Raw genomic sequence first — 20,704 nt, 5'->3', positions numbered from 1 at the left:
TATATATGCATGATTGAATCATATAAATTTTTTTTGACAACCTTTGAAAGCATATATGCATGATTGAATAACTCTAAAATTTTTTTGACAACCATTGAACACATATATGCATGTTTGAATCACTATGAAATTTTTTTCACAGCCTTCAAACAAATATATGCATGATGGAATCACTGTAATTTTTTTTTTACAATCTTAGAACACATATATGCATGATTGAATCTCTATAAGTTTTTTTTTGTCATTAGAACACATATACTAATGATTGAATCAGTATAAATATTTTTTGACAACCTTAGAACACATATATGCAAAATTGAATTACTATAAATTTTTTTTGACAGCCTTCGAACACATATATGCATGATTGAATCACTCTGAAATTTTTTTTGACAGCTTTATAGAAAATATACGCATGATTGAATCACTATGAATTTTTTTGATCTCCGTAGAACACATATATTTATGATTGGAATTTTTATCATAGCCCTAGAACACATATATGCATGATTGAATCACTATAAATTTTTTTTACAGCATTGGAAAAAATAATTGCATGATTGAATCACTATGAATTTTTTTTTACAGCTTTAGAACACATGTATGCATGATTGAATGACTATGATTTTTTTTTTATGCACTTAGAACACATATATGCACGATTGTATCGCTATGAAATTTGTTTGATAGCTTTTAAACACATGTATGCATGATTGAATCACTTTAAAAAAAAATTGACAACCTTAGAACACATATATGCATGATTGAATCACTATCAAATTTTTTTGACAGCCATAGAATGCATATATGCATGATTGAATCACTATGAATTTTTTTTGAGAACCTTAGAACACGTATATGCATGATTGAATCACTATGAATTTTTTTGAAAGCCTTAGAACACATATATTCATGATTGAATCATATGAAGTTTTTTTACTGCCTTGGAATATATATGTATGATAGAGTCACTACAAATTTTTTTGACAGTATTAGAACACATATATGCATGATTGGATCACTATAAAGTTTTTTTGACAACTTAGAACACATATATGCAAGTCTGAATCACTATCAAATTTTTTTGATAGCCTTAGAACACATGTGCATGATTAAATCAGTATGAATTTTTGTTTACAGCATTAGAACACATATATTCATGATTGAATCACTTCAAATTTTTTTTATAGCCTCGGAACACATATATAAAAGACTTAATCACTCTGAAATTTTTTTGACAATGTTAGAACACATATATGCATGATTGAATTACTATGATTTTTTTTGACAGCTTGAGAACACATATATGCATGATTGAATCACTATGAAATTTGTTTGACAACAATAGAACAACTTTATGCAACTTTTAATCACTATGAATTTTTTTTGACAGCTTTAGAACACATATATGCATGATTGAATCATTCTGAATTTTTTTGACAACCTTAGATCGCATATATGCATGATTTAATCACTACAAATTTTTTTTGATAGCTTTAGAACATGTATATGCATGATTGAAACACTGTGAATTTTTTTTTAAAACATTAGAACACATATATGCATGATTGACTCACTATGAAATTTTTTTGATAGCTTTAGAACTCATATATGCATAATTGAATCACTATGAAATTTTTTGATAGCCTTAGAACACATATATACAAGATTGAATCATTATGAATTTTTTTTGACAACCTTAGAACACATATATGCATGATAGAATCACTATGAAATTTTTTTAACAGACTTAGAACACATATGCATGACTGACATTTTTTTGACAGCCATAGAACACATATATGCATGATTGAATCACTATAAAAGTTTTTTAACAGCCTTAGAATACATGTATGCACGATTGAGTCACTATGAAGTAGTTTTGATAACATTAGAACAAATAATGCATGAATGAATCACTATAAATTTTTTTTGACAATGTTAGAACACATATATACATGATTTATTCTCGATAAAACTTATTGACAACCTTAGCACACATATATGCATGATTGAATCACTATAATTTTCTTTTGACAGCCTTAGAGCACATATATGCATGATTGAATCACTATGATTTTTTTTTAACAGCCTTCGAACACATATATGCATGATTGAATCGCTGTTAAATTTTTTTGACTGCCTTAGAACACATATATGAATGATTGAATCACTCTGATTTTTTTTTTACAGCTTTAGAAGACATATATGCAAGATTTAATCACTATGAGTTTTTTTTATAGCCTTAGAAAACATATATGCATGATTGAATCACCGTGAATGTTTTTTGACCACCTTAGAACACATATATGCATGATTGAATCACTATGATTTTTTTTTGACAGCCTTAGAACACATATATGCATGATTGAATCACTAGAAATTTTTTTTTACAACTTTAGAACACATATATGCATGATTGAATCGCTATTAATTTTTTTTGACAGCCATAGAACACATATACACAGATTGAATCATTATAATTTTTTTTGAGAGCTTTACAACACGTATATGCATGATTGAGTCACTATGAATTTTTTTTGACAGCTTTGGAACACAAATATGCATGATTGAATCACTATGAAATTCTTTTGACTGCCTTAGAACACATATATGCAAGATTGAATCATTATGAATTTTTTTTGACAACCTTAGAACACATATATGCACGACTGAATAAATGTGAATTTTTTTTACTACTTTAAAACACATATATGCATGATTGAATCGATATGAAATTGTGTTGACATCTTTAGAACACATATATGCATGATTGAATCACTATGAAATTCTTTCGACAGCCTTAGAACACATATATGCACGATTGAATCACTATGAAATTTTTTTGACAGCACGATTGAATGTTTGTTTTTCAGAAGTTTTTAGCAGCAGTCGACTAAAAGGTTTTTCAGTCTACTGATGATATTATCAGTCGACTAACTTTTCTCAAGTCGACTAAGTTTCAAAAGTTCAGATTTTCAAACGGCTCGATTAACAGATCAGTCGACCGACGATAACTGTCAGTCTACTAATAACTAACTGTTAGTCGACTAACTGATGTTTCAGTCGACTAATTTTGCCGTTTTCCTGAAACTTCAAAAAGGCGTGTTTTTTCATTTTTCAAACGTTTTGATCATTCAAAATGGACAGTTTTGACACCCTTTCATACTCTCAACGTATGGAATCTTTTAACTATAAATATGAGTGCATTTTACACTCAAAAACAACAATTCAATCGATTTGAATCTTGCTTTTCACTCCTATTCATTCAAGTATTTGTTTTCTCACTCACGTGATATTTTCACTTCAGTTTTTCACTCAAATCACTTTGAGAGATAGTGAATTCGTGAGTAGAGTGTTTCAACAACCTCAAAAGCCAATTGCATATCATTTGCATTCAAAAGGAAGGCTCATAGGTTGTATTGTAAGTTGTTATTTCTTTTGTGTAAAAAGAAGGACTCCTTGGTGTAAAGGAGTTGTTTGCTTTCAGTAGGATTGTTACTGAAAGTGGGACCGGTTATGGTCTATGTGATATTGTAGTTTACAAGGTTGATAGTGGAAAATCTCAAGCGGGTTTTGCTTGGGGACTTGATGTAGGTTGGGTTTGACCGAACCTGGATAAAATCTTGTGTTCTTTGTGTGTTTGCTTTGAGATTTGCAAAATCCTTCAATATTCCGCAGAAAGTTTTAAAAGCACTATTCACCCCCCTCTAGTGCTTGTTGCCTCGATCCTAGTGCACTTTCATTTGGTATCAGAGCAAGGTTTGCTATTATTTTGATTTGACCATCATCTAGCATGGCAACTACAACATCTCAGTACAAAGAAGGAAGCTCCTATGTTCGTCCTCCTCTCTTCGATGGAACAAACTATGGATACTGGAAAGTAAGAATGACAATATTCCTGCAATCCATGGATCTCGATATCTGGAGAGTTGTTTCAGAAAAGTACCAAACTCCATCAACTGATTTCAGCCGATGGACCGATGATGAAAAAAAGACTGCTTCACTTAATGCCAAGGCAATGAATGCCTTATATTGTGGCGTTGACAAGGTAGATATCAATCACATCTCTCAATGCTCTACAGCAAATGAAATCTAACATACTCTTCTCGTGACACACGAAGGTACGTCAAAGGTAGAAGAATCTAATAAAAAAGTTGCCAACATGTGTTTTGTAGCACAAGAAGATTCGGTAAGTCAATTTGACTATGATGAGTTATTTGAAGCATTTAATGATTTATATGCTAAATTTAAGAGTCTTAGTTCTAAAAATAAAGAGTTAAAAACTGAAAATTTAACTCTTGACTCTCAAAATAAAGTGTTACTTCAAGAAATAGAAGATCTCAAGAAGGAAAATTCTTGCCAAGCAATTGAGATAAAAGAAATTGGAGTTAGAACCAATCTCTTACAAAAGAAAATATCTAGTCTTAAAGAAAAGTCAAATGATCTTCTTTCTATAGTGACCAAATTCACAAATGGTCAAGAGAATCTAGAAAAACTTCTTGGTTCTCAAAGATGCTCGGTTAATAAAACCGGATTGGGATATAGCTTCTTTGATACTCAAAATAGACCAAACTATGTGGTGAAAAATCAAAGACATTATTCTCAACCTTTTGTTCATAAAACTAAACTTTCTAGTTCTAATAGAAATGCATCTAGAAATGATTATTCTAGAAATGTTTATTCTAAATTCTTTTATAGAAAGAATATTTATTATCAAAGGAAACCAAAATCCAAATGGATATGGGTTCCTAAGACTAACTCTCATGGACCCAAAAATAGAAAGGGGTCAAATGCTCTGTTTTCTGATTTTGTTGTAGGTACACAACATAAGGAGCAAATGGATATTGGACAGTGGCTATTCCAAACATATGACTGGAAGGCCGGATTTATTTTTCACCCTCCAAAATAAGGATGGAGGAACTGTCACCTTTGGTGACAATAACAAGGAAAAAGTGATAGGTATTGGTAATATTGGTAATCCAAAATTTCCCTTGATAGAAAATGTTCTTTTAGTAGATGGTTTAATGCATAATTTAATATCTATTAGTCAATTATGTGATAAAGGTTTTCATGTTTCTTTTAAAAATGATTTATGCTTAATTTCTGATTTTCAATCTAAAAAGATCATTTTTAAAGGTAAAAGAAGAAACAATGTGTATGAACTATATCTAGATGAATTACCCTCTTTTAATGAAAAATGTCTTATTGTTTCAAATGAAATTCAATGGTTATGGCACAAGAGACTTGGACATGTTAATTTTAAAATTATTTCAAAATTATCCAAGAATGATCTTGTAAGAGGCCTACCTAGAATACCATATAAAAAGGATCACTTATGTGATGCTTGTCAAAGGGGTAAACAAATCAAGAGTTCTTTTAAAGCTAAAGATATAGTTTCAACAAAACGTCCTCTTGAACTTTTACATTTAGATCTATTTGGACCATCTAGAATTCAAAGTTTGAATGGTAGCAAGTATGCTTTTGTTATAGTAGATGATTATTCTCGGTTTACATGGGTGATTTTTCTAAAAAGCAAAAATGATGCTTTTTCAGAATTTTCTAAACTTTGTAGAAGAATTACAAATGAAAAATCTACATCTATTATTAAAATTCATAGTGATCATGGTGGTGAATTTGAAAATGAATCTTTTCTAAAGTTTTGTGATTTACATGGTATCTCTCACAACTTTGCTTTTCCTAGAGCGGCTCCACAAAATGGAGTTGTTGAAAGAAAGAATAGAACTTTGCAAGAATGTGCTAGAACCATGCTTCAAGATAAAAATTTACCAAAATATTTTTGGGCTGAAGCAATTAATACAGCATGTTATGTCTTAAATCATGTTTTTATTTGACCAATTTTACATAAAACATGTTTTGAATTGTATTATGATCGTATACCAAAGATCTCATATTTCAAAATTTTTGGTAGTAAATGTTTCTTGTTAAATACCAAAGATAATCTTGATAAGTTTGATTCAAAATTAGATGAATCAATATTTCTTGGATATTCTTCTAGAAGTAAAGCATATCGTATTTTCAATAAAAGAACATCTTGTATTGAAGAATCTCTACATGTTGCATTTGATGAGAATTGTGAGCAGGTTATTCTTCTAAGCGAAGAAGAAGAAGCAATACTTCAAGAAGAACCCTTGATAGAGAGTACTTCTCAAGAAAATATTCCTCTTCAACCGGTTTGGAAAGAAGTTCCTAATCATCCACATGAGCAAGTTATTGGTGAAATAAAGAGTGATGTCCAAACTAGAAGGCAGTTAGAAAAATATATTGCAAATGTTGCTTTCATATCTAAATTAGAACCAAAGAATATCAATGAGGCATGTGATGATGAATTTTGGCTTTTAGCCATGTCTGAAGAACTTAACCAATTTACTAGGAATGATGTTTGGGATCTAGTTGATAGACCAAAGGATCATCCAGTAATTGGAACAAGATGGGTCTTCCGAAATAAGCTGGATGAAAATGGTGAAGTCATTCGTAACAAAGCAAGGCTAGTGGCACAAGGCTATAATCAAGAAGAAGGCATAAATTTTGATGAAACCTATGCACCAGTGGCTCGATTAGAGTCAATTCGTATGATGCTTGCTTTTGCTAGTTACATGAACTTCAAGTTATATCAAATTGATGTTAAGAGTGCATTCTTAAATGGACACATCAATGAAGAAGTTTATGTAGAGCAACCTCCAGGCTTTGAAAATGAGAAATATCCAGAAAAGGTCTACAAATTGAAAAGAGCTCTGTATGGACTCAAACAAGCACCAAGAGCGTGGTATGAAAGACTACGAAATTTTCTAGAACAATCTGGTTTTTCCATTGGTCGGGTAGACTCCACTTTATTTATTAAAAATCTTAATTCAGATATTCTTATTGTGCAAATTTATGTTGATGACATAATATTTGGTTCTACTAATGATTCTCTCTGTAAAGAATTTGCTAAAGCTATGCAGGAAGAGTTTGAAATGAGCTTGATGGGCGAATTAAACTACTTCCTTGGACTTCAAATAAAGCAAACTGAAGAAGGAATCTTCATCAATCAAGCTAAGTATACAAAAGAACTTCTCAAGAGATTTGGGATGGACTCATCGAAATCAAGAAGGAATCCTATGAGTACAACTACTTCTCTTGATAAAGATGAAAATGGTAAAAGTGTAGATACTAAGCTCTATAGAGGTATGATCGGATCTCTATTATACTTAACTGCTAGTCGACCTGATATTATGTTCAGTGTTTGTATGTGTGCAAGATTTCAAGCTAATCCAAAGGAATCTCATTTAACTGCAGTAAAACAAATTCTTCGTTATTTGAAAGATACTTCAGATTTCGGTTTGTTTTACCCAAAATCATCTTCCTTTGATTTAGTTTCATATAGTGATGCAGATTTTGCAGGAAGTAAATCTGATCGCAAGAGTACTAGTGGAACTTGTCATTTCTTGGGAAATTTCTTAGTCTCTTGGTTTAGTAAAAAGCAAAATTCAGTATCACTCTCAACAACTGAAGCTGAATATATAGCGGCTAGTTTAGCATGTTCACAAGTACTTTGGATGAAACAGACCTTAAAAGATTTTGGTTTGAATTACTCCACAACAACTATTTATTGTGATAACACTAGTGCTATAAATCTTTCGAAAAATCCTATTCAGCACTCAAGAACTAAGCATATTGAAGTTAGACATTATTTTTTAAGAGATCATGTGTTAAAAGGAGATATTTCGTTAAATTTTATTTCCACTAAAGAACAACATGCCGATATCTTCACTAAACCTCTTAAAAATGAAGATTTTATGAGAATTAGGAGAGAACTAGGTATTTGCTCATTTTTGGATTTATAAAAATGTTGATTTTTGAACAAAATCTCAAAATCGCACTATATTAGTCGACCGATAAAATTCTAGTCGACTGGTGTTTTATATTTTGGAATGTATCGCACCATATTAATCGACCGATATATTTCTAGTCGACTAAATTTTTTTTAAAAAAAATTTAAGTGAAGGGACCCGACACCCCTTGGATTTGTTTTTAAAAAACGTTTTTTTTAAAACAAAAGAGGCATCGTTTCACATCGTACCTTTTCGTTTTTCTTAAAAAAAAAAACGAAACCCTTAAACCAAAAACCCCTCTTTCTCTTTTGCCTCTCTCTCTCACTTCCGAAAAACCCTCGGAGTGTCATTCGACTCCATCATCACCGGGATTTTCTTACCGTAACAGGGAGACGCCGGAATCTTCTGGCCCTGATCTTGAAACGTCGGAACTCTCTTGCCGTGACAGTGCACTGCCGGAATCCCGTTTTGGCCAACCTCTCCTCACTGTCAGCCACCGCATCGTCCTTTGTTTTTTATCGCCGGAAAGCTTTTTCCCCTTGTCGGACGTTATTTGAAAGCCAACATTTTGGTAACCATGCCTCGCACGAAGTCTGCATCTGCAAAAGGTTTAGGTTCTCCTCCTCCTACACCTACTTCAAGACATGGTTTTTCACTAAGATTACTTCGCAACCCTCTTCTCTATGACACTTTTGGATCAATTTCTGCACTACCTATTTTACCAGGCCGAAATGTTCTATTTCACTTGTTTTCTCGTTACAAAATAAGAGAATTATTTCCTGGTATTTCACATTTTTTTGATGCTTGTGCAGATACCCTTCACTATCCTTTTCTTATTCACTTGTTTTACACAAATTTACAAATGAATCATGAAACTAGAGTTTTGTCTTCTCTTGTTCGTGATGTTGAAATCGAGTTTGATTCGAAATTGCTTGGAGAAATTCTTGAAATTCCACCTTCAGACACTCTTTTCAACACTATTGAATTGAATGATGAAAGAGTTTTTGAACAAATTCTTCTTCCAGAAGCTCCTCACTGCCCTCCTTTCAAAAATACTAATCTTCAAACTCGTGCACGCATTGCTGGACGAATCCTTGCCCACAATGTTCTACCCAAAACTGGTTCTTTTGATTATTATTCCACAGATCTATCTACGGCTCTTTATGTTTTATTTGGAAATATTTCTGTCAACTGGGCCAATGTGTATTTTACAAACTTGTGGAAACAAAAACCATTTCTTCCTTATGGTTGTCTTTTAACCCGTATTTTTAGACATTTTAAAGTTCCTTTAACAACTGAAAAGTACATTGAGCAAAAAGAGTTCTTTGATCAAACAATTTTTAAAAGAATGAAAATTAAATATCTGCCTCCCTTAAATGTTAATTAAACTGAACCATCTGATCCTAATGAACCATCTATTTATGAACCTTCACCTTCTGCGACACCTTCATCTCATGCAAAAAGAAAGAAATTTTCGACAAATCAAGACCATGATGAAGTTATGCAGAGACTGGAAGCGTTGGAGCTGCATCAATACACCTTTCGTGAAGATGTGACTCAACAACTTGCTTCAATTCAGAAGGATGTAACTGCCATTAAGGATTTGCTAAACTCTCTTTTCTGATCTTTGATCTTTGAAAAACATACTTTATGGGTTGTAATATTTTTAAACTTATCTCTATCTCTGCTTATGCTATTTTTGCCCTTACTCTTTTTTGATTCTCACAAAGGGGGAGAAAAAGATAAAGATAGCATTACATTGAAATTGCAGGAGATCTTGAGAAAAAGATGATATCAATTACATTACAGGAGATCTTGCATGAGAAATGCAAAATTAAGAGAAAAAGAAAACTTTGAATGAATGTATTTCTAAATACATGAAGAAATGATGAATGGAAATGCAAACCAATCAATATGTGATATATGTGCTTTAAATGTGCTAACTTTTAATGTTTTGCAGCATATTGATAGGGGGAGTAAAATCTCCATCTATGCATCTAAATGCTTCATCTTTGATTAAGTTTGTCATCATCAAAAAGGGGGAGATTGTTACGACAATGAAGCCATACATGATACTTCAAGTACAAGGTTTTGATGATGAGCAAGTAGAATCAACTGCGTTTCAGCTAAGGCTATGAAGAAATTGAAGAATTCAGTGAAGAATCCTTGAAGACTAGTGTGCAAATGTTTAATTCATTAAAAGTCTTAGATTCTTGTAAGAGCCTTACTTAGAGTGCATATTTAGGTTGGATTTCACCTTAAAAGTCTTTAGAAAAACTTTTCTAAAAGAAACTCTTTTGAAAATCTTTTTAGAAAACTCTTTTCTTAAATTTTCATGTTTATTAGTCGACCAATAGACTTATCAGTCGACTAATCCTTTTGAGACATATTTTCTAAAAAAATCATTCTTGTCAATTTAGTCGACCGAAGGTTTTATCAGTCGACTGGACAGAATGTCTGTTTTCTAGAAAATTAGCAGCAGTCGACTAATGATTTTATCAGTCGACTGAACAGAACATGTGTTTTCTGAAAATTTAGCAGCAGTCGACGAATGCTTTTTATCAGTCGATCGAACAGAATGTTTGTTTTTCAGAAGTTTTTAGCAGCAGTCGACTAAAAGGTTTTTCAGTCTACTGATGATATTATCAGTCGACTAACTTTTCTCAAGTCGACTAAGTTTCAAAAGTTCAGATTTTCAAACGGCTGGATTAACAGATCAGTCGACCAACGATAACTGTCAGTCTACTAATAACTAACTATTAGTCGACTAACTGATGTTTCAGTTGACTAATTTTGCCATTTTCCTGAAACTTCAAAAAGGCGTGTCTTTTCATTTTTCAAACGTTTTGATCGTTCAAAATGGACAGTTTTGACACCCTTTCATACTCTCAACGTATGAAATCTTTTAACTATAAATATGAGTGCATTTTACACTCAAAAACAACAATTCAGTCGATTTGAATCTTGCTTTTCACTCCTATTCATTCAAGTATTTGTTTTCTCACTCACGTGATATTTTCACTTCAGTTTTTCACTCAAATCACTTTGAGAGATAGTGAATTCGTGAGTAGAGTGTTTCAACAACCTCAAAAGCCAATTGCATATCATTTGCATTCAAAAGGAAGGCTCATAGGTTGTATTGTAAGTTGTTATTTCTTTTGTGTAAAAAGAAGGACTCCTTGGTGTAAAGGAGTTGTTTGCTTTCAGTAGGATTGTTACTGAAAGTGGGACCGGTTATGGTCTGTGTGATCTTGTAGTTTACAAAGTTGATAGTGGAAAATCTCAAGCGGGTTTTGCTTGGGGACTGGATGTAGGTCGGGTTTGACCGAACCAGGATAAAATCTTGTGTTCTTTGTGTGTTTGCTTTGAGATTTGCAAAATCCTTCAATATTCCGCAGAAAGTTTTAAAAGCACTATTCACCCCCCCTCTAGTGCTCGTTGCCTCGATCCTAGTGCACTTTCAATAGAGTCACTATGATTTTTTGTTTGGCATCCTTAGAACACATATATGCATGATTGAATCACTACAAAAATTTTTTGACAAACTTAGAACACATATATGCAAGACTGAATTACTAAAAAAAAAATTGACAGCCTTATAACACATATATGCATGATTGAGATTTTTTTGATAACCTTAGAACAGTTATATGCATGATTGAATCACTTCAATTTTTTTTTGAAAACATTAGAACACATAATTGCATGATTGAATCACTATAAATTTTTTTTACTACGTTAGAACACATATATGCATCATTGAATCACTATGAAATTGTTTTGACAACTTCAGAACTCATATATGCTTGATTGAATCACTAAGAAATTTTTTTGACAGCTTTTGAACACATTTATGCATGGTTGAATCACTATGATTTTTTTTTACAGCATTAAAAACCATATACGCATGATTGAATCACTATAAAATTTTTTTGACAGCCTTAGAACACATATACGCTTGATTGAATCACTATAAATTTATTTTTGACAACCTTAGAACACATATATACACGATTGAATCACTATGAAATTTATTTGACAGCCTTAGAACACATGTATGCATGATTGAATCACTATGAATTTTTTTTGACAACCTTAGAACACATATACAAGATTGAATCACTATGAATTTTTTTTATAACCTTAGAACACATGTGTGCAAGTGTGAACCACTATAAAAAAAAAATTTGACAATCTTATAACACACATATGCAAGATTGAATCACTCTGAATTTTTTTTAATAGCCTTAGAACACATATATATGCATGATTGAGTAACAATGAAATTTTTTTGATAGCCTTAAAACACATATATGCATGATTGAGTCACTATGAATTTTTTTTGACAGCCTTATAAAGCATATATGCATGATTGAATCATTATGAAACTTTTTGGACAACCTTAGAACATGTATTCATGATTGAATCACTATGAAAATTTTTGACAACCTTTGAACAAATATTTGCATGTTTGAGTAAATGTCATTTTTTTTTACAATGTTAGAACACATATATGCATGATTGAGTCACTACAAATTTTTTTTGACAGCCTTAGAACAGATATTTGCATGATTGAATCAATGTAAATTTTTTTCATTGCATTATAACACACATATGGATGATTGAATTACAATAAATTTTTTTGACAACCTTAGAACACATAAATGCAAGATTAAGTACCGGTAATTATAAAACTATGATTTTTTGATAGCTTTAGAACACATACATGCATTGTTGAATCACTATGAATTTTTTTTGATAGCCTTAGAACACATATATGCATGATTGAATCACTATAATTTTTTTTTCACAGCATTATAACACATATATGGATGATTGAATCACTATAAATTTTGACAAACTTAGAACACATATATACAAGACTGAATTACTATAAAAAAAATTTGACAGCCTTATAACACATATATGCATGGTCGAGATTTTTTTGATAGCCTTAGAATAGTTATATGCATGATTGAATCACTTCAAATTTTTTTTGACAACATTAGAACACATAATTGCATGATCGAATCACTATAAATTTTTTTGACAACTTTATAACTCATATATGCTTCATTGAATCACTATGAAATTTTTTTGACAGCTTTTGAACACATATATGCATGATTGAATAACTATGATTTTTTTTTACAACATTGAAACACATATACGCATGATTGAATCACTATGACATTTTTTTGACATCCTTAGAACACATATATGCATGATTGAATCACTTTGAATTTGTTTTGACAGCCTTAGAACACATATACGCTTGATTGAATAACTATAAATTTATTTTGACAACCTTAGAGCACATATATGCACGATTGAGTCACTATGAAATTTTTTTGACAGCCTTAGAACACATATATGCATGATTGAATCACTATGATTTTTTTTTGACAACCTTAGAACACATATAGAAGATTGAATCACTATGAATTTTTTTTTATAACCTTAGAACACATATGTGCAAGTGTGAACCACTATAAAAAAATTTTGACAATCTTATAACAGACATATGCAAGATTGAATCACTCTGAATTTTTTTTAATACCCTTACAACACATATATATGCATGATTGAGTAACTATGAATTTTTTTGACAGCCTTAGAACACATATATGCATGATTGAGTCACTATGAAATTTTTTTGACAAACTTATAAAGCATATATGCATGATTGAATCACTATGAAACTTTTTTGACAACCTTAGAACACATGTATTCATGATTGATTCACTATGAAATTTTTTCACAACCTTTGAACAAATATATGCCTGATTGAGTAAATGTAAATTTTTTTTGACAATGTTAGAACACATATATGCATCATTGAGTCACTACAAAGTTTTTTTGACAGCCTTAGTACACATATTTGCATGATTGAATCAATATATTTTTTTTTCATAACATTATAACACACATATGGATGATTGAATTACAATAATTTTTTTTGACAACCTTAGAACACATAAATGCAAGACTAAATAACGGTAATTATAAAACTATGATTTTTTTGATAGCTTTAGAACACATATATGCATGATTGAATAACTATGAAATTTTTTTGATAGCCTTAGAACACATATATCCATGATTGAATCACTATAATTTTTTTTAACAACATTATAACACATATATGGATGATTGAATCACTATAAATTTTTTTCTATAACCTTAGAACACATATATGCAAGATTGAATTACGATAATTAAAAAACTATGATTTTTTTTTACAGCTTTAGACCATATATATGCATGATTGAATCACTATGACTTTTTTTTACAGCCTTATAACACATATATGCAAGATTGAATCACTATATAAAAAATTTGACACCTTTAGAACACGTATGTGCATGAATGAATCACTATGAACTTTTTTTAACAACGTTAGAACACATATATGCATGATTGAATCACTATGAAATTTTTTTGACTGCTTTAGGACACATATATGCATGATTGAATAACTATGAAATTTTTTTGACAGCCTTAGAACACATATATGCATGATTGAGTCACTATAAAATTTTTATGACAGCCGTAGAACAGATATATGCGTGATTGAATCGCTATGAAATTTTTTTTACAGCCTTAGAACATATATATGCATGATTCAGTCACTATAAAATTTTTATGACAGCCTTAGAACACAAATATGCAAGATTAAATCACTATGAAATTTTTTTGATAGACTTAGAACACATATATGCAGGATTGAATCACTATAAGTTTTTTTTACAGCCTTAGAACACATATATGCATGATTGAATCATAATAAAAAAAATTTGACAACCTTAGAACACATATATGCAAGTTTGAAATACTATGAAATTTTTTCGGACAACCTTAGAACACACATATGCAACACTGAATCACTATGATTTTTTTTTGACAACCTTACAACATTTATGCAAGATTAAATCACTGTGAATTTTTTTTGACATTCTTAGAACTCATATATGCAAGATTGAATCACTATGAATATTTTTTGACAACTTTTGAACACATATTTGCATGATTGAATCACAATCAATTTTTTTTTACAGCTTTAGAACACATATATGCATGATTGAATCACTATGATTTTTTTTTTACAGCTTTGGAACACATATATGCATGATTGAATCACTATAAAAAAAATTTGACAGCCTTAGAACACATATATCCAAGATTGAATCACTTTGAATATTTTTTGGACAACCATAGAACACATAAGTGCAGGGCTGAATCACTATAATTTTTTTGACAACCTTAGAACACATATATGCAAGATTAAATCACTATGATTTTTTTTTAATAGCCTTAAAACACATATATATGCATGATTGAGTCACTATGATTTTTTGTGAGTGCCTTAAAACACATATATGCAGGATTGAATCCCTCAAAATTTTTTTTGACAATGTTATAAAGCATATATGTGTGATTGAGTCACTATGAATTTTTTTTGACAACCTTAGAACACATATATGCATGATTGAATCTCTACAATTTTTTTTGACAACATTAGAACATATATATGGATGATTAAATCACTATAAAATTTTTTTGACAACCTTAGAACACATATATGCATAAATGAATCTCTATGATTTTTTTTTTACAGATTTAGAACATGTATATGCATACTTGAATCACTTTGAATTTTTTTTTATAGGCTTAGAACACATATATGCATTATTGAATAACTATGAAATTTTTTTGATAGCTTTTGAACACATACATGCATGATTGAATCGCTATGACATTTTTTTGACAATGTTTGAACACATACATGCATGATTGAGTCACAATGAATTTTTTTTGATAGGTTTAGAACACCTATATATATATATCATTGAGTCACTATAAAATATTTTTGATAGCCTTAAAACACATATATGGATGATTGAGTCGCTATAAATTTTTTTGGCATCCTTAAAACACATATACGCGTGATTAAATCACTATGATTTTTTTTTGACAATGTTAGAACAGATATACACATGACTGACTATGAAATTTTTTTGACAGCCTTAGCGCACATATAAGCATAATTGAATCACTATATAAAATTTTTGATGGCCTTAGAACATATATCCATAATTTAATCACTATAAAATATTTTTGAAAAACTTAGAACACATATATGAATGATTGAGTTACTATTAATTTTTTTTTGACAACCTTAGAATGCATATATGAATGATTGAAACACTATCAATTTTCTTTTTCAACCTTAGAACATGTATATGCATGATTGAATCATATAAATCTTTTTTGACAACCTTAGAACACATATATGCTTGATTGAATCATAGAAATTTTTTTTTACAGCCTTAGAACACATATATGCATGATTGAATCACTAAAAAAAATTTTTGACAGCATTAGAACACATATTTGCAGGATTGGATAACTACAAAGTTTTTTTGACAACTTTGAACACATATATGCAAGATTGAATCACTACAAAATTCTTCTCATAAAGTTAGAACACATACGCATGATTGAATCACTATGAATTTTTTTTGTTAGCTTTCGAACACATATATGCACGATTGAAGCACTACAAAAATTTTTTATAGCCTTAAAACACATATATGCATGACTGAATCATTATAAGTTTTTTTTGACAACGTTAGAACACACATATGCATGATTGAGTCACTTTGAAATTTTTGACAACAATATATTACATATATGCAAGATTGAGTAACCTTTAGAACACATATATGCATGATTGAGTCACTCTAAAAAATTTTTGACAGCTTTAGAACACATATATGCATGATTGAATCACTATGAAATTTTTTTGACAACAATATAATACATATATGCAAGATTGAATCACTATAATATTTTTTGATGGCCTTAGAACTCGTATATGCATGATTGAATCAGTATGATTTTTTTTTGACAGCTTTAGAATGTGTATATGCATGATCGAATCACTATAATTTTTTTTTACAATGTTACAACACATATAAGCATGATTGAATAACTAAATTTTTTTTTTGATAGGTTTAGAACACATATATGCATGATTGAATCACTATGAAATTCTTTTGACAGCCTTAGAACGCATATATGCAAGATTGAATCACTATGAAATTTTTTTGACAACCTTAGAAGACATATATGCATGATTGAATCACTATGAATTTTTTTTGCTGGCTTTATAACATATATATGCATGATTAAATCACTATGAAATATTTTTTACCGCTTTAGAGCACATATACGCATGATTGAATCACTATGAAATTCTTTTGACAGCCTTAGAACCCATATGCAAGTTTGAATTTTTTTGACAACCTTAGAACACATATATGCCTTATTGAATTACTATGAATTTTTTTTAACAGCCTTAGAACACATGTATGCATGATTGAATCATGATGAAATTTTTTTGAGAACGTTATAACACACATATGCATGATTGAGTCACTATGAAATTGTTGTGAGAGCCTTAGAACAAATAATGCAAGACTGAATCACTGTGAATTTTTTTTACACCGTCAGTACATATATATGCATGATTGAGTGAATATGAAATTTTTTGGCAGCCTTAAAACACATATATGAGTTGTTGAATCACTATAATTTTTTTTGATAGCCTTAGAACACAAATATGCAAGATTGAATCAGTACAAAAAAAAATTGACAACCTTAACACACAGATATGCAAGATTGAATCACCAAGAATTTTTTTTTTACATACTTAGAACACATATGTGCGTGATTGAATCACTATGAATTTTTTTTAACAGCCTTAGAATACATGTATGCATGAATGAATCACTTTGAAATTTTTTTGACAGTATTATAACACTTATATACAGTATTGAGTCACTATGATTTTTTTTTTATAACACTTACATGCATCATTGAATCACTATGGAATTTTTTTGATAGCCTTAAAACACATATCTGCATCATTGAATCACTATGAAATTTTTATGACCGGCTTAGCACACATATATGCAACATTGAATTACTATGAATTTTTTTTTACAACTGTAGAAAACATATAGGCATGATTGAATCACTACGATTTTTTTTTTATAGCCTTAGAACACATATATGCATGATTGAATCACTCTGAGTTTTTTTTTACCGGTTTAGAACACATATATGCATGATTGAATCACTATGAAATTAGTTTGACAGCCATAGAACCCACATGTGTGTTTGAATTTTTTTTGACAGCCTTAGAACACATATATCCATGACTGAATTACAAAAAAAAAAATTTAACAGCCTTAGAACACATGTATACATGATTGAATCACGATGAAATTTTTTTGAGAACGTTATAACACATATATGTATTATTTAGTCACTATGAAATTGTTGTGACAGGATTAGAACAAATAATGCATGATTGAATCATTGTGAAATTTTTTTGACCCCGTTAGAAGACATATATGCCTGATTGAGTCACTATGAAATTTTTTGGCAGACTTAAAAGACATATATGAATGATTGAATCACCATGAAATTTTTTTGATGGCCTTAGAACACATATATGCATCATTGAATGACTATGAATCTTTTTTGATAGCCTTATAACGCATATCTGCATCATTCAATCAATATGAATTTTTTTTTATATCCTTAGAACACATATTTGATTCATTGAATCACTATGAAATTGTTTTGACAACTTTAGAACTCATATATGCTTGATTGAATCACTATAAATTTTTTTTGACAGCTTTTGAACACATATATGCATGATTGAATCACTATGATTTTTTTTCCAGCATTAAAAACCATATACGCATTATTGAATCACTATGAAATTTTTTTGACAGCCTTAGAACACATATACGCTTGATTGAATCACTATAAATTTATTTTGACAACCTTAGAACACATATTTACACGATTGAATCACTATGAAATTTTTTTGACAGCCTTAGAACACATGTATGCATGATTGAATCACTATGAATTTTTTTTGACAACCTTAGAACACATATACAAGATTGAATCACTATGAATTTTTTTTATAACCTTAGAACACATATGTGCAAGTGTGAACCACTATAAAACAAAATTTTGACAATCTTATAACACACATATAGGTATTATTTAGTCACTATGAAATTGTTGTGACAGGATTAGAACAAATAATGCATGATTGAATCATTGTGAAATTTTTTTGACCCCGTTAGAACACATATATGCCTGATTCAGTCACTATGAAATTTTTTGGCAGCCTTAAAACACATATATGAATGATTGAATCACCATGAAATTTTTTTGATGGCCTTAGAACACATATATGCGTCATTGAATCACTATGAATCTTTTTTGATAGCCTTACAACGCATATCTACATCATTGAATCAATATAAATTTTTTTGATATCCTTAGAACACATATTTCATCATTGAATCACTATGAAATTGTTTTGAAAACTTTAGAACTCATATATGCTTGATTGAATCACTATGAATTTTTTTTGACAGCTTTTGAACACATATATGGATGATTGAATCACTATGATTTTTTTTTTACCGCATTAAAAGCCATATACGCAAGATTGAATCACTATGAATTTTTTTTGACAGCCTTAGAACACATATATGCATGATTGAATCACTATCAATTTATTTTGACAACCTTAGAACACATATATACACGATTGAATCACTATGAAATTTTTTTGACAGCCTTAGAACACATGTATGCATGATTGAATCACTATGAATTTTTTTTGACAACCTTAGAACACATATACAAGATTGAATCACTATGAAATTTTTTTGACAGCCTTAGAACACATGTATGCTTGATTGAATCACTATGAATTTTTTTTTACAACCTTAGAACACATATACAAGATTGAATCACTATGAATTTTTTTTATAACCTTAGAACACATATGTGCAAGTGTGAACCACTATAAAAAAAAAAATTGAAATGTGTCATTGAATCACTATGAATCTTTTTTTATAGCCTTACAACGCATATCTGCATCATTAAATCAATATGAATTTTTTTTTATATCCTTAGAACACATATTAGCATCATTGAATCACTATGAAATTGTTTTGACAACTTTAGAACTCATATATGCTTGATTGAATCACTATGAAATTTTTTCGACAGCTTTTGAACACATATATGCATGATTGAATCACTATGATTTTTTTTACAGCATTAAAAACCATATACGCTTGATTGAATCACTATGATTTTTTTTTTACAGCCTTAGAACACTTATACGCTTGATTGAATCACTATAAATTTATTTTGACAACCTTAAAACACATATATACCCGATTGAATTACTATGAATTTTTTTTTATGACCATAGAAGACATATATGCATGATTGAATCACTACAAATTTTTTTTCATAGCCTTAAAACACATATATGCATGATTGAATCACTCTAATTTTTTTTTTTACCGCTTTAGAACACATATATGCATGATTGAATCACTATGAAATTATTTTGACAGCCATAGAACCCACATGCATGTTTGAATTTTTTTTGACAGCCTTAGAACACATATATCCATGATTGAATTACAATAAAAAAAATTTAACAACCTTAGAACACATGTATACATGATTGAATCACGATGAAATTTGTTTGAGAACATTATAACACATATATGTATTATTTAGTCACTATGAAATGTTTGTGACAGGCTTAGAACAAATAATGCATGATTGAATCATTGTGAAATTTTTTTGACCCTGTTAGAACACTTATATGCCTGATTGAGTCACTATGAAATTTTTTGGCAGCCTTAAAACACATATATGAATGATTGAATCACCATGAAATTTTTTTGATGGCCTTAGAACACATATATGCGTCATTGAATCACTATGAATCTTTTTTGATAGCCTTA

This window comes from Nuphar pumila, chromosome 10, assembly GCF_984573655.1.
Source record: "Nuphar pumila chromosome 10, dmNupPumi1.hap1.1, whole genome shotgun sequence".
Taxonomy (NCBI): Eukaryota; Viridiplantae; Streptophyta; class Magnoliopsida; order Nymphaeales; family Nymphaeaceae; genus Nuphar; species Nuphar pumila.
The sequence above is the reverse complement of the archived record's forward strand: the minus strand, read 5'-3'. Positions refer to the sequence as shown.